Source organism: Phocoena sinus, chromosome 17 (assembly GCF_008692025.1).
Source record: "Phocoena sinus isolate mPhoSin1 chromosome 17, mPhoSin1.pri, whole genome shotgun sequence".
NCBI lineage: Eukaryota > Metazoa > Chordata > Mammalia > Artiodactyla > Phocoenidae > Phocoena > Phocoena sinus.
Genome location: NC_045779.1, coordinates 39839518 through 39855158, shown reverse-complemented (window position 1 = coordinate 39855158; position 15641 = coordinate 39839518).

The window sequence follows — 15641 nt, the reverse complement described above, 5'->3', positions numbered from 1 at the left end:
ATGGCCTGGGGGCTGGGGACCCCTGCTCTATGGGGATGGGGAGAAGGAGGATGCAATGGAATCACATCTTCCTTTTGAAGGATTATGGCAGTGTTATAATGTGCTGAGTAAGGGAAGCTGTGGCTTTTTGTGTTCTGGTAGGTGGTAGAAAGCAAAGTGATCATTACTTCTACCGTGAGAGGAGAACTAGAGGAATCGGCCTTTACTGAGCACCTGCTATGGGGCTCTTAATCCTCACAGTAACCTAGTAAGGAGGCAGGTATTATGAAACCCATTTTACAGACAGGAAAATGGAGGTTCAGAGAGGGTAAATTGCTTAGGTGCATATAGCTAGCATTAGTAATAGTAATAAATATAATACAAATACAAATGAAAGTGACATCATTTATTGAATGACTTCTATCATGTTACTAGTTACATATAACAGTTACTTAAAATTTTCTTCCACTCATTCATTTACTCAACAAATATTTATTATGTAACTTAGATCTAATATGTGGCCAAACTGGAATTTGAAAGCAATCAAATTTCAGTGTGTATAGATTGAAGGCCTATCGACAAACCAAGATTATGCTAAGTATTTGATCAACAAAATACTATCCCACTTTCAAGGAATGTACCATCCAGTAGCTGAGACTAGTACACAGAAAAGCAATTACAATAGTGAAGGATAAATGTTGGTCCAAAGGCGATATTCTTTCCCCTCCAACATATTGAGAAACATGGCCTTTGGAAACATGCTCATGGCTCCTCAGGCTGGGTTCCAAGGAATTTTCCCTTTTAAAGTCACTCCCCTGCTTCCCCTGCACCGTGTAGCCCCAGGAGAGGCCAGAGTGGCCACAGAGGCGGTCCTGTGGTACCCGGGGATGTTGGCAGGCAAGGACTTGGAAGTGGCTGCTGGGCCACATGTGTGTGCAGGAGCTTCCAGGCGGCTCAGCCCCTCCCAGAGCTGCTTGCCAAGGAAGGTCTGAGCGAGCCCTTCTGCAGGGCACAGGAGAATTGGCTGGGCCCTGGGGGGGTGGGGCAAGGGTAAGCCGGGGGAATTGGCCTGCTGGGGTCCACAAAGACAGGAACATAAATTTTTTTCATTAAAACAATCTTGAAATTGTTGGCAAGCCCATAAAAAGGATTGGTTAGAGCCGTCTTGGGGCAGCTTTTCTTTGAGTTCAGTTTATTAATGTAGGTTTTTACATGACTTTTTATTAAGAAACATATGGTACTTTAGGCCATTTAACACTAAGGAAAAAGCTTCATAAAGAAACATTCTGAACACCAATATAACGTAAACCTGTACTCCTGCATTTTACAGAAAAGCAAGTTATTGGGAGATTTGTGAATAATTTCTAACGTTCATTGGTGAGGTATTTTATCTTCCTTTAGAAATATATACGTTAAGCCTTTCAACAGGGAAAGAAGAATCTGGGTAGGAAAGGGTGTGTGTGTGTTGAAGGAGGATGGAAATTTGACAATAGGAGGTTTTATGTATATTCCCCCTCCCCCAAAATGCCTTATTGACCCTTTGAGGTGTTTTCTTAAAGCAGCTGAGGAGGATGTCTTATGTTGCTTGAATTTAGGGCAAGATTCCATAAAATGAGATCCTTCTAAAACTATTCTCTACAAAGAAATGCAACCTAATTAGAAGAAGAGCCTTGGGGTTGACCTCATTTACCATTTTTTTTTTTAACCTGTTGCTGGGCCCTGGTTCAGAGTGACAGACTCAGAAGCAAGAGAATTCTCAGAAGAGCATACCTAACCTCAACAAACCATCTGCTGGAAACATGTCCCTCTCACCTCTTGTTCTATGTGGGAACCAATACCAATATCAAGATGATAGCCTTGCCACCCTTCCTGGAGGCAGCCATCCAGGAATGTCCCCATGCCAGGGACTGGAGCTTGGACATGAACCCCAAAGACAACGTGCAGCTGATCGTGGACATTGGAAGGCTGGAGCTGGGACCAATGGAATCTTAACCTGACAGGGGTCATTTATATGGCAATTTTACCTATATCAGTGGTTCTCAACTGGGGGAGATTTTGCCACCCAATGGCATTTGGCAATATGTAGAAACATTTTGGGGTGTCACAGCTGTGGGGGATGGTGCTACTGGCCTCTAGTGGGTAGAGGTCAGGAATGCTGGTAAATGCCCTGCAATGCCTAGGATAGCCCTTTCTATAAACACTTAACGAGGTCCAAATACCAATAGTGCCGATGTTGAGATACAAATGTCTTCTTGGCATTGGATTGGTGTACGCACATTGAAGTGGGGTGTTTTCATTTTTCTGCTCTACCAAGAAAATTATAAGAAATTCATTTGACTACACCTGAGAGTCCTCGAAGACACTGTATTAACTCTGCCTTGCTGCAGGGGCAAGAAGAGGTACAGACTTTCCTGATAATTGGGTAGCCACCTTAGGGAGTAGACAGGTGTCTCTGTTGTATTTTTGAAGGCCTTAAAATGTGAAAGCAAAGACAAGGTGGGAATTGGAGAGGGAAGAAAATCTTTCGGGTTCTGGGTCCTTAAGATGAAAGACTCCACCTTCTAGGATGGATTTGACTCCAGTCCTGGTGATGGCTTTGTCTGTGACCAATGGGGAGAACTGCAATGGAAAGCATCATTGCTATCCCAGATCCGTGGAGGAGGACAGGACCAGGTCCAGGAACATGCACAGGACCTCCCCAGGTCAGCTGTTGCTCTCCCACCAGTGCCCTCTTGTGGCCATGATACAAGGTGTTATGTTGTTGCTTCCCTTGTTGACTGAGGGGGTTGACATTTCTGTCCTCAGGGGATGACCTAGAGTGGATAGTGCCCCATGAACTGGGAAAAAGGAGAGTAAATACTCAGTTTACACCAAGCTCAGATTTCTGTTGCTCTCACTTAACAATAAAAATCACAAATATTCATTCAGCTCCTGCTACTAGCAAGACACTATCCTGGGTTCTTTGGGAGAGATATAAAGAGGAATGAATCATGACCCCTGCCCACAAAGACTCATTCTATGGTCAGGGAGACAGACATATCTCCAACACCATGGAATATAACTATAATAAAAAGCAGATCGTCATAAGTGCTATAACAGAGGTAGTACAAGTCAAATGTAGTGGGACAACAAGAAACAGGAAATAAATTTATTCCAACTGGAAGCATGTGGGAAGACCTTATGGAGAAAGTGGCATTTGTACAGGACTTTGAAAATGGTAGAACCTTGACAGATGGAAAGATTAGCATATGCCCAGAGGTAGGCACATGGTCAGCTTGAGAAATCACAGTTAATTCGGTGTAACCAAAGAAGAAAATACTTTCAGGGGAGCTGTAATGAAGACTACAAGAGCTGACCATGGAGGACATAGATACCAAGATGAGGAGTTTATATTTTATCCTATCTCTAGCAGCAAACTATGTGAAGGTATTTGAGCAGGGGAATGATCTGATCGACTCTTTTCTCTAGAATGAGAATTTTGTTAGTAGTATGTAAGATGGAATGGAGAGATGGGAGGCTGGACAACCAGGCAGGGACCTTTGAAAGCAAAGATGAAACTGAAAGGCCCAGCCAGTATTTGAGAGGTGGGCAGCACAGTGCAGTAGGTAAGAGCAGGGGCACTGGAGCTCTGTGCCCACATCCAAATCCTGACTCTGTCACTTGGTTAGTGATTGATCTTGGGTAAGTTACTTTACCTCTTTGTGCCTCAGTTTTCTCACATGTAAAATGTAACTAATAAATATAATCTTCTTACAAGTTTGTTGTTTTAAGTGCAATGTTAAAATCACTTAGGATAGAAATAGAGCTAATTATTAAATTTTCAGGAATTTTGCAAGCCATTTGATATCATGTTAGTAGATTGAAATAAACCATGGTGGGAGTAATTACACCCTGGAAATAGGCAAGTGCTACAAATGAGAGAGAGAGAGAGGAAGACAGAGACAGAAAGAACTCACACATGAGTAAGCTCTAGAACCATCTCAAATATCACACCCAGGTCTTTGGGTGTTACTGAACATTTGATGGAAGGAAAGGGGTCTCAGAATTAGGTACTGTAATATAGTCTGCATTGTCTGTCTCATGGGACTCAATATAAGTGGAAATTGGAAAAGTGGAATTTGAAGTGACTTTTTTTTTTTTTTTTTGCGGTACGCGTGCCTCTCACTGCTGTGGTTTCTCCCGCTGCTGAGCACAGGCTCTGGACGTGCAGGCTCAGCGGCCATGGCTCATGGGCCCAGCCGCTCCGCGGCATGTGGGATCTTCCTGGACTGGGGCACGAACCCGTGTCCCCTGCATCGGCAGGCAGACTCTCAACCACTGCACCACCAGGGAAGCCCTGAAGTGACTTTTGAGGAATGAAGTCAAGTGGGTTAGCTCAAGCAGCAAGTGCTAGAAGAAACACTTTATTGTTACATTAAGCCTAGGACCGCACAATATAGATAACACCATGGTTTAACTGGAAATGAGATTCAAGGGTAACATAGCTGGTATGGAAATCAGACAACTTGAGTTTGAATCCCTCTTCGATTACTTATTAAGTTGGACAAGTCTTATCCTTTCTGTTCCTGAGTTTCCACATCTATAAAATAAGGTATTAATAGCACTTCTTTTGCAGGATTGTTATAAGGATTAAATGAGTTATAGTATAAATTAATATATAGACTACATAGAACAGTGCTAGCTCATGGTAAATACAATAGAATTATTAGCTGCTATTATTATGTTTCCAAATATTATCTATGCAAATTTCAGTAAGTCATATGATTTCCTTGAGCCTTGGTTTTCTCATCCATAAAATGGAAATAACAACTAATTCATCTATCTCATAGGGGTGCTGTGTAGCTTGAATTAAATATCAATATATTGACGTGAAAGTGCTTTGGAAACCATAAAAAACTAAAGAATCACCTTTGGTGATAAGAATAAATGTAGCACAGAGAAGTGGTCTTGGGATGCAATTCCAAGCAATGAGATAACTATTTTTCAGCAAAACCCACAAGCGAATTGTGGACATAAGAGACAAATTGCAACACGCTGTACAAATCAGGAATGCTTCTGCCAAGCACACATTGGCATGCACATGTGCCCAGCATGGAAAAGAGTCTGACCACACAATGGTCTTTTGGCTACAAACCTATAAACAGATAGCAGTCATTGTGAGAAACACCAACACACAGTAAAAAAAAAAAAAAGTTCACTGTCCGGTTATAACTGAAACTGGAGGAGCCACAACATAAGTGAGTAATGTTGTGATGTTATGAGCTCTAGGAAAGCCACTAGTATTCCATCCCCTTCTGCCAAGCCCACCTACCTTAGCTGAATAATGTCTGACCTCAGAACTCAGTACATCGTTCCTCATTCCTAGGAAAGCTAACAGTTTAAGCTATTATCAGCTATTTAAACCTCAGGGTGAATGAAGAATTAGAAAAATACCCTCATCCAGATCTGAGCATGCTCAAATAAATACTCTCCACAGCTCTTCTTGGATCATTTCTCAGGTGTCATCTCTGTGTTGATAGACCAGCTTCACTTTGAGATTGGCCCCAGTAAAGTCCTTTACCCCCACCCCCACTTTTTAGAACTCTCTTTTCCTTGAGTTCTGTGACATCATTTTATTTGGTTCTTCTATTTCCCCTCTGGCCATGCTTCTTTCAGTCCCTTTGTTGATACCTCTTCCTCTTAAATGTTGGTATTCTTCTTGATGTATTCCTCAGTTCATTCTGTAATCTCTTCTGTGTGTTCTCAGTTATATATTTATGTCTCCCACATGTAAATCTCTAGCCCGACTCTCTCCAGTGAAATCCACTCTCATTGTGGATGACTTGAAAGCAAGTCAAATGTTTAAAACCAAACTCAGGTTTTTTCTCCTTATCCCCAACTTTCTCTTCCAATCATATTCCCAACCTTATCAACCAGAGCCAAGGTTTCCACCATCTACTTAGTAACCTAAGTTAGGAGCCTTCCTATCCTGGATGACTTCTTTCCTTTCATCCCACTCATTTAAATAGCTACCAACTCACATCTTTTCTCCTGCATATATATCAACTAATTCTCTTTTAATGCTTCTCTCTTGCTGCCTTTATTTATATCCTCTTCATGTTCTGTTTGCATAAGTGCAGTATTTACCTAACCTGTTTTCCTGACTTGAACCTCTCTCTCCAGTGGAATTCGTTTTCCGTAAGGCCGACAAATTATCTTTGTAAAGTGCAAATGTTATTATCCCATTCTCCTATTTGGGCCGTCTATTAAACATTGAATTATGTTCAGACTATCACATTATCCAATCCTAAATACAACTCCAGCTTCCTCTCCCATTCCTGTCCAAACATACGCTCCATCGTCTAGTTGCAGAAAAATAGTTATTGTTCTTCTATTAGGCTCCCACGCCTTTGTTCATGGGATTCCTGCACCTCCCTCACCCAACCCCCCATCCCCACAGTTCAGATAAATATCACCCCTTCTGAGAAGGCATTCCTACTTCTCTATCTCAAAGTTGTGGTCCACACAAGAATGGGTATGGCATGATTGAAAGTAAATCTGCAAACGATGACTTTGCCTCTGATGTCACTGAGAAAACTGAAACCGTCATAGGTGATTTTCCCCAGAATCCTGCCACCACATCTTTCTACCATCACTGTCTGTCCCCATGCAGCTGACATATTCTGCCTGCCTGCCTGCTGCCGTAGATTAGCATTGTACGCTCCTGTATAAGGCCAGTTCCTCTGTCTGTATCTTTGATCCCACCCACTCCATGTTACCTACCAAAGGACAGCACTCCAGCAATCCTTCCTGTCTCTGTAGTACCATCAATTTTTTTTTTCATTCTCTACTGGATCACTCCTATTAGCATTCAGACCAGTTGTTATCTCTCCTATCTTAAAAGATAACCCTTTTCTTTGACCTCACTTTCCTCACCAGTTACCAGCTGATTCCTTTTAATTTCTTTGGCAAAACTGCTCAAAAGAGATTTCTATAGTCACTGTTTTCTATTTCTTTTATCCTATTTTCTCTAAAACCTACATCAGTCTAGGTTTGTCCCCACTGCTACTCCAAAACCACTCTTGTCGAGGTCACTAATGATGTAACATAGCCCAGCCTTTGGTCCTCTTCTCTGTTTACAGTCTCTCTCTTGGTGATACATGAGCCCCAATGGCTTTAAAGGTCATCAATATGCTGATGACTGCTGATTTTATATCTCCAGTCCAAATCTCTCCCCAGTTCCCAAACTCCACTCCACCTGCTTGCTTGACAGCTCCACTTGAATGTCCGATGGGCATCTCAAAACATGTCCAGAACCAAACCTCTGACCACATCCTGCTCCCCACACAGCTATCTCCATCTCAGATGATAGTAAATCTCTCTTGCCAGTTGCTTAGGCCTAAGGTCTTGGAATCATGACTCCTTTTTTTTTTCTCATATCCCATGATCAGGAGATCATGCTGGAGGAGTTTCTGGATATATCCAGAACCTGTCTGCTTCTCACTGCTTTCACTTCTCGCATCTATCCTAGAGCCACAGACCCTTCTCATCTGGACCATTGCACTAACCTAACAAGTCTTTGGTTCTAAACTTGCCCCACTGAGGTCTATGTCCAACATCAGCTGGAGTCAGCCTCTTAAAGTGTAAGTCAGATTATGTTACTTCTATACTCAAAACTCTGCAGTGCACCATCATGACCAGTGAATTCTAGGCCTCTTTGATCTCCTCTTCTGCTTCCCTCCTCCTCACTCACCACCTTACAGCCACTTTGGGCCCCGCTCCTTTACCTCAAAAGCTCTAGGCATGTTCCTGCCTTAGAATGTTAGTTCAAATTTTCTTCTGCCTCCGGAGTTCTTGCCTAGATATTCCATGGCTCACTCATCTCCTTCATGGGCAGAAGTATTGTTTACTTTGTTCCCTAGTGTATCTCAAGTGCCCAGAACTTAGTATATGCACATAGTATATGCACAGTAATTCTCTCTCTCTCTCCTCACATATACACATATGCTTTCCCCATGCTCCTTTCCTCCCTTTCTTTTTTTTTCTTTTCTTTTCCTTCCCTCACTCCCTTCCTTCCTCTCTTTCCAGACACTTTAAAACAACAAACCCAATTAAAAAGTGGGCAATGTATAGACATCTAACCGAAGAAGATGTAGAGATGGCAAATAAGCATATGAAAAGATGCTCAAAATCACTTATCATTAGGGAAGTGCAAGTTAAAAGAACAACAAAATATTCCTATATACCTATTAGAATGGCAAAAATCCCCAAACTGATAATACCAGTTGCCGGCAAAGATGTGAAGCAATGGGAATTCTAATTGATTTCTGGTGGGGATGCAGAATGGCACAGCAATGGTGAAAGACAGTTTGACAGTTTTTTGCAAAGCTGAGCATGGTCTGAACCAGCAGCCGTACTCCTAGATATTTACCCAACCAATTAAAAAACTCATGTCTATGTAAAAACCTGCACACAAATGCTTATAGCAGTTTTATTTATAACCACTAAAAACTGGAAGCATACATGTGATATAATGAAAACAGCACTTTACTTGTGTGATCTTCCTAATAAAATCTTACAACCCCAGTCTAATCATGAGAAAAATATCAGAAAAAAACCCAATTCTACAAAATACAAGTGCTCATCCAAACTGTCAAGGTCATGAAAAATAAGGAAAGGCTGAGAAACTATCACAGCCAAGAAGGAGCTAATAGACACGATGACTAAATATGGTGAAATATCCTGCATGAGAGGCTAGAACAGAAAAAAGTTAAAACTAAGGAAAACTGAATAAACTATGCACTTTAGTTAATAATAATACACCAAAATTGGTAAATTAATTATGAGAAATGCACCAAACTAATGCAAGATGTTAATAATAAGGGATCTAGGTATGGAGAATATGGAAACTCTCTGTGCTATCTTCACAATTTCTCTGTAAATTACAAAGTAAAGTTAAATGTGTTTTGTTTTTTTTTAAACAACTAAGGCCGCCAGGGAACTCCCATAAATGTATATTTTTAAAAAAACTCTAAAGCAATCTCAAATTTACAGAATACTTGAAAGTACAAAGAACTGTTTTATTTCCTAAACTATTTGAGATCACGCCCCCAGATGCCCCATCACACTCAGAAACTTGAGTGTGTAATTTCTACAAACAAGAACATTCTCCTACATACCCACAATACAACATCAGTACCAGGAAATTAACTTTGATGTATCACTACCATTTACTCCACAGACTCCATTCAAGTTCCACCAATTATCCCAATAATGTCCTTTATCACAAGGGAGCCAGTCCAGAATCAGACATTGCATTTAGTTGTCAACTCTCTTTAATATCCTTCAATTTGGAATCTTTCTTCAATATTTTCCTGATTTTCATGACCTGGATATATTTTGAAGATTACAGGCCATTTATGTACAATGTCTCTCAACTTGAGTTTGTACAATGTTTCCTTATGACTAGACTCCAGTTATGCATCTTTGGCAGGAATATCACAGAAGCAGTAGTGTTCTTATGACATGACATCAGGTGTGGGTTTGTCCATCCACACCATCAAGATGATGCTGGTCATCTTGATCACTTAATTTAGGTGGTTTCTGCCAGTCTCCTCCGTTGTAAAGTTGCTTTTTGTCCTTTAGTATTTAATAATTATTCAGGGGGGATATACTTTGAGACAACGTAGATATCTTCTTTCTCTTCAATCTTTTGTTTGTTCATTTGTTTCTTTTTTTTTTTTTTTTTGTGGTACCCGGGCCTCTCACTGCTGTGGCCTCTCCCGTTGCGGAGCACAGACTCCGGACACGCAGGTTCAGCGGCCATGGCTCACGGGCCCAGCCGCTCCACGGCATGTGGGGTCTTCCCGGACCGGGGCACGAACCCGTGTCCCCTGCATCGGCAGGCGGACTCTCAACCACTGCGCCACCAGGGAAGCCCCATTTGTTTCTTTATATCAGTTTGGTTTCTTGGTGTCCTATTGTATTCAATGGGTTATATAATACTGCCATTTTTCATGTTGATGTGTTTGAAACTAAAACCTCTCTAGCTTCTGAGTTTTCTATGCCAGGGTCAGGACTCTTTAGGCTATAGGAGGTGATCAAACACTAAAGCCCTGTATTTCTCTATTGGGTTGGGGAAGGTTTAAAGGTATTGCACAGGAAGTGTCAGTTGTGTTACTGTGGATCAATTTTCAGCTCATACTCTAAGCAGGAAGTGCCTTTCCTGCCAAAGGATTTCTAAATTTCTCTTTCATTTCTACATTATACATGATACAGATGAGGCAAGAGACAGAACAGGTCTATAATTGTCAGTAAGAGGCTGAGTCACTACACAGACATTTTAGTTAGGTGTAGAAATGGTGCATACCATTGCTACAGTGGTATGCCTAGTTAGGACCATTGAAAAGTGCAGCAATCAGTGTGCAGGACACAAAGGCCCACAGAGCTTTCTGAGGAGACCACCAATGAGGATTTAAACGCTGGCTTTGAGCAATAAGTAATCAAAGTTTAAAAACTTTCAGAAAATTGGTAGCAAGGGTCATAAAGCAAAATGTAGCCAACACTACTCAGATTGAAGAAGCCAGACCATACTAGACCATACTAAGCCTTCAGCTCTTGTAGGGGTGGGTTGCCACCACTTCATGACTCAGTATGCTGGACTGTCTCTCAGGGACTCAACACTCTTTCTCTTTCCATTCTCTCCCCTCTAGTATAGTAGCTGGAAGCCTAGAATTACATTTTCCAAATCCCTGCCAGCAAATTCTAGATTAGGTTTTTTCAATGAGAGACATTGTATTAAGATGTAGAGTCATGGGTTTTTGTTTGTTTGTTTGTTTTTATTCAGGAATGGTGAGGCTGACAGATCAGGAGACAAGAGGATGGGGCATGCCAAGCCATGGGGGCCACACAGGGATGCATCAGCGTCGGTCAGGAGGCAGAGACAGTGGGGGGAATATAAGAAGAGCCTTTATGTGGTTTCCATGGTAGGAATGGGAGGCAAGTCACCAGGTTTAGGACTGGCTAGTTTGAGTAATTTCAGAGAGCTCTAGGACTTAGGGGCTGTCCCTAGTTGTCTGGTATCCAGCCTGAGGTGATTAAGGTAGGTGGTTAGTGGCACAGAATGTGAGAGCCAATAAAGGAGGCGACTGGGACTATGGACTCTGGATTAGTTGGTTTGCATGTGAAAAAGATACACAAGTGATTAGTTTCCTATCTCTAGTAATTAGCTCATCCTGGGACAGGCAGTCACTCCTGTGTCAGCAAGGCCACAAGATGTCAGAGCATCAGAAAATATAGGCATTGACATGAGACATGGAAGTCTAAGCAGAAGCAGATGTCACATACTGCTACTCTGGCAGGAGTAGGCAGACAGGCTTTGGCAGTGGTGAGATTTTGTGGCAATCCCAGAGACACTTCCTGTTAAACACACATCTTGGTGCTATGATCACTGCCTGGAATCTCTTGGAGTTCCTGTAATTTTCGACTCTCTAAAAGCTAATAGCACCCCTGAAATCTAGCTGTGGCCTTCCCTGACCTTCCCTTTGGCATTCTTCCAGTGGTTTTATAAATACCCAATTCCCAGCATTAAGATCTTTCTGCTTGAAATACCTAGAGTGATTTCTGTTTTTCTGACCAAACCCTGACTGAGATTACCGTGTACCTTTTATAGTCCATTGTTGATAAGTATGCTAATTGGACTTCTATCAAGATTCTGGTGCCTAGAATTGGCAAAAGCATGTGCACAATTTCCTTTCTGGAATTCTGCCTTAACAGGGTTAATTCCTCCCTGGTGAGCTGCATGCCACAGAGTCTTTTTATCCTCTGTATTCCTAAAGCACTGTATCTTTATTTCTACAGTGGTATGCCTACTTAAGACCATAATGATTTATGTACAAAATTGTCCTTTCTGTAAGATCTGTGAGCTCCTTTAGGACAGGGACCTTGTATATAAAATACCTCATGGTGTAGCCTCAGAATTTTACATGCTTCTTGACACACTGCAAATGGCTGGATACAGTTCACAGTAAGTAAGCATGTCCAGCCTTGGCTGCAAGAGGGAGCGCAAGCAATTACCACAAAAATGGCACCTGTTTATTGGTTGTACTATACGCTAGGTGTTTCACCATTGACATACCATTTAATGCTCACAAAGACCTCGTAATGTAATAATAGTTAAGACTGAGACTTAGAAAGGTTTGGTCTTGCTCAGAGTCACACAGCTAAAAAAATTGCCACCACCAGGAGGTAAACCCAGTTCTGACAGTCTCCAAAGCTTGGTTCTGTCCGTTATACCCTTCACCCTCCCTGACAGCTAGGCAGGTGTCAAGAACAAGGAAAGAGACAGTGAAGTATAAAGGCCAGAACATTACGAATGTCAAAACAAGGTGAAGACTCTGTAGTACATAGTCATCCACACTTAGAATGAGGGAATAGAGACAAGCAGAGGAACCGACCTATTATATGACGGAAGGAGCTCAGAGGCCAGGTGAGTGAGTGTGTGAACAATGGAGCAGGAACAATTGAGGGGGATCCGGCTAACTGGAGCCATCTTTTTCCTCTTGTCCTATAAAGGATCCCAGAACTCCACAGTATTGGAAGGCCAGGTAAGGAGAGTAGAGGCAGTGAGTGGCTTTACTCACTATATGTAAAATTCCTTAAAGAAATGCAGTCCTGCTCTCCCCACACTTTTCTTCAACATTGGAAAGCAAAACAAACCAACAACGAAAAAAACCCCACAAAAAACAAAGTCCGTGGAGAGCTACTTAAAACCAATTGAAATATCAACACCCTTGGAAAAAGGGTTTGGGGCAGAGTAAACTCAGTTACTCTTGGAATGAGAACAAGGAAGAAAATGAAGAGCTTGGCTTTCAAGGATTTAGAAAGTTACACAGAAGAACAAATTCCCAGCTGAGTGGGGATTTGTTTTCTCGACTTATCTAAGATCAGAGCTGACCGTCCCAGTGGTTCTGAAGGTCCCTAAATGTTTCTTTCCACTTGGGTGGAGCTCTTTTGGCCTATTTGGAACTGGATGCATCTCTTTGTAAATCACAATCTATCTTTGTGGTTGCCCACCTACGTCCCTAAGAGCTTTTTGAAGGTAAACATGATGTTTTCTTCATCTTCGCATTTTCATCACTCAGCACCATTCCTGACTCGTGTTAGTTGAGGAAATTAGTGATGATTAAATGAATAAGCAAATGCAAATAAATGCATAAGTAGATAAATAAGAATGAATTCATTTCCCTAGAATATACCTTATTTGTGTTCTATATAAAGACATAAACAGCATACTTGTGTCTTAAACTTGTATGTTTTAATGGTAAATAATGGACAGGCTCTGGAAAATATTCTTGGCAAGCAAGGTTGTGGACTGATAGCTTTCAAAACTTGAGCTGCAAGACTGTTTCCTGTTTGGTGGTCTGGCTATTAAGATCTTGAGATTGTCACAGGCAGGTGAGCTGATAGAACTAACGTGAAGTTTTCTCATCCAGTACGGAAATGTAAATGAAATTCAATCTTAGAAAAATGATGGGTACTGAGACTTGACAAAGGGAAAAATTCTACTTGCTGTGATCTCATTATTTTTCTTTAAAACTACGAGGACTATTTCTTCCCTTTACTTTTCCTGCCAACTTCTCACAGAGCAGTGTGCACACATTATCAAATTGTACAATACTGTGTATTGGTTTTCCAGGGCAGAGTATCAAAGGCCTTCATGAGGAAAGAAAAGGTTTTTGTAGAATGACACTGGATACTCTAAACAGTCTCGTGTTCTTTGCCTTCCAAAATTGGAGCTCCTTTTTGATCAGATTTTACATTTGAATATTTTGAATATAAGACATTTAGGGCAGAAGAACAGTGTCCTTATTCTGTTAACATATGACGTATTTTAGGAAAAAGAAGGGAAACAAGAAAGCCTTAAGGGAAAAAAGAAATCTTTCAGAATAACAGTAGGGAATTATTATTTTTAATTATTTTATGTATGCAAAATTGGATCTGTCAGTAAGTGATCTTGCTTTTATCCTGTTCATCACCTGTATTATTTCAGATCAATGGCTAACTCTGACAATGATTTGCCATACTCTATTTAAAGTTATCCAAATGGTTTACAGTCGAATCATTTCCGCCTTTTCTTTGGGGACCTAGAAGAAAACAAATATTACATTTGATTTTTTAGGAATTTTTACTAGTTGACTAGGTTAAAATGTTAAATTTAAAAGATTTGTAGTTATCCACATTGACTGGTGAATCCCATCCTGAAGTTCAACACTACAAATTGTTTTTGAAGAATATACGCTTAGGCAACAATTTCCAACACAGCTCCAGAGAATGAGATCCTTTCATTGATATTATTAATCTCTCCCTCTATAGGCTAGCGGTACTCTCCTTCTGACCTCCCTTCCTCTAACCTCCCAGAACAGTCTAATCAGAAGAGAATGGCCCCAGAAATATAGTCTTGATAGATTGCTGTCACTCTGGAGGACACTTGTTCTCAAAGGAAACTTTCCAGATGTGAATTAAAAGAATACTAACAAGCAATAGGCAGGTCAGAACGTGAATGTCTCCTTAATAAATGTTCTTGGATGCCGGAATCAAAGAGTTTGAAATTGAGGCCAGCATGTTTCTGTTTTTCCATTAAATTCATAAATAACATTTTCCTTTCACCTGTATTTGTTTTAGATGTGCTTCAGCTTCCAGAGGAATTTAAGAGCATAAGTCTTAAAAATGAGATGAACTTAGAGGATCAAATAGTCTTAGGGTCTTTTTAAACAAGGAAGTTAACAAATGCCAACTTTTTCAAATATTCCAATGCGTATATAAATATTTTTACCAGCTCACATATTTTTCCCAGTCTATCCCCCTAGCTATGTCACTGCTCTAAGTTTCCTTCTCCCTGAGCCACGGTGGTCCAACTTATAAAGAAAATAAAACTTTAAGTAATACAGAAACACTGTTTACTTTCTTCTTATCTTTTATGCACAGGTAGTATTTTCTACAGTAAGAATCCACAATAAAATAGATTTCTGAGTTTTCTATTAAAAAGCTAATACTAACCAAAGGGATTCCTTAAACTGGGAATCAGGGTATCATCTTTGGTATCTGCTCGCCAGAAACTTATAGTCTAGCACCCATCAAAAGTGGAAATGTTTGGTAGTGTTTATATGTCCATAGCTAGTGGGAAGCAACGGCATAGCACAGGGAGATCAGCTCGGTGCTTTGTGTCCACCTAGAGGGGTGGGATAGGGAGCGTGGGAGGGAGATGCAAGAGCGAAGGCATATGGGGATATATGTATATGTATAGCTGATTCACTTTGTTATAAAGCAGAAAGTAACACACCATTGTAAAGCAATTATACTCCAATAAAGACGTAAAAAAAAAAAAAGGGGTAAATGTACTCCTAGGCTGTGTATCGCAAGTGGCAGTGAGTGAAGGAGAAAATGTGTGCTGTGGATGATGGGAGGAGACAGGGGAGTCAGTAGGACAGAAGCAACTAGAGAAGGCTTCACAGAGGAGTTGAAATTGAAGTTGAGTCTTCAATGACAGTGTGCTTGTTTCCTGTGGATGCTGTAACGAAATACCACACACTGGGTGGCTTAAAACTGGGCCATGCTTTCTTTGAAGGCTCTGGAGGAGAATCTTTCCTTATCTCTTCTAGCTTCTGGTAGTTGCTGACAATCCT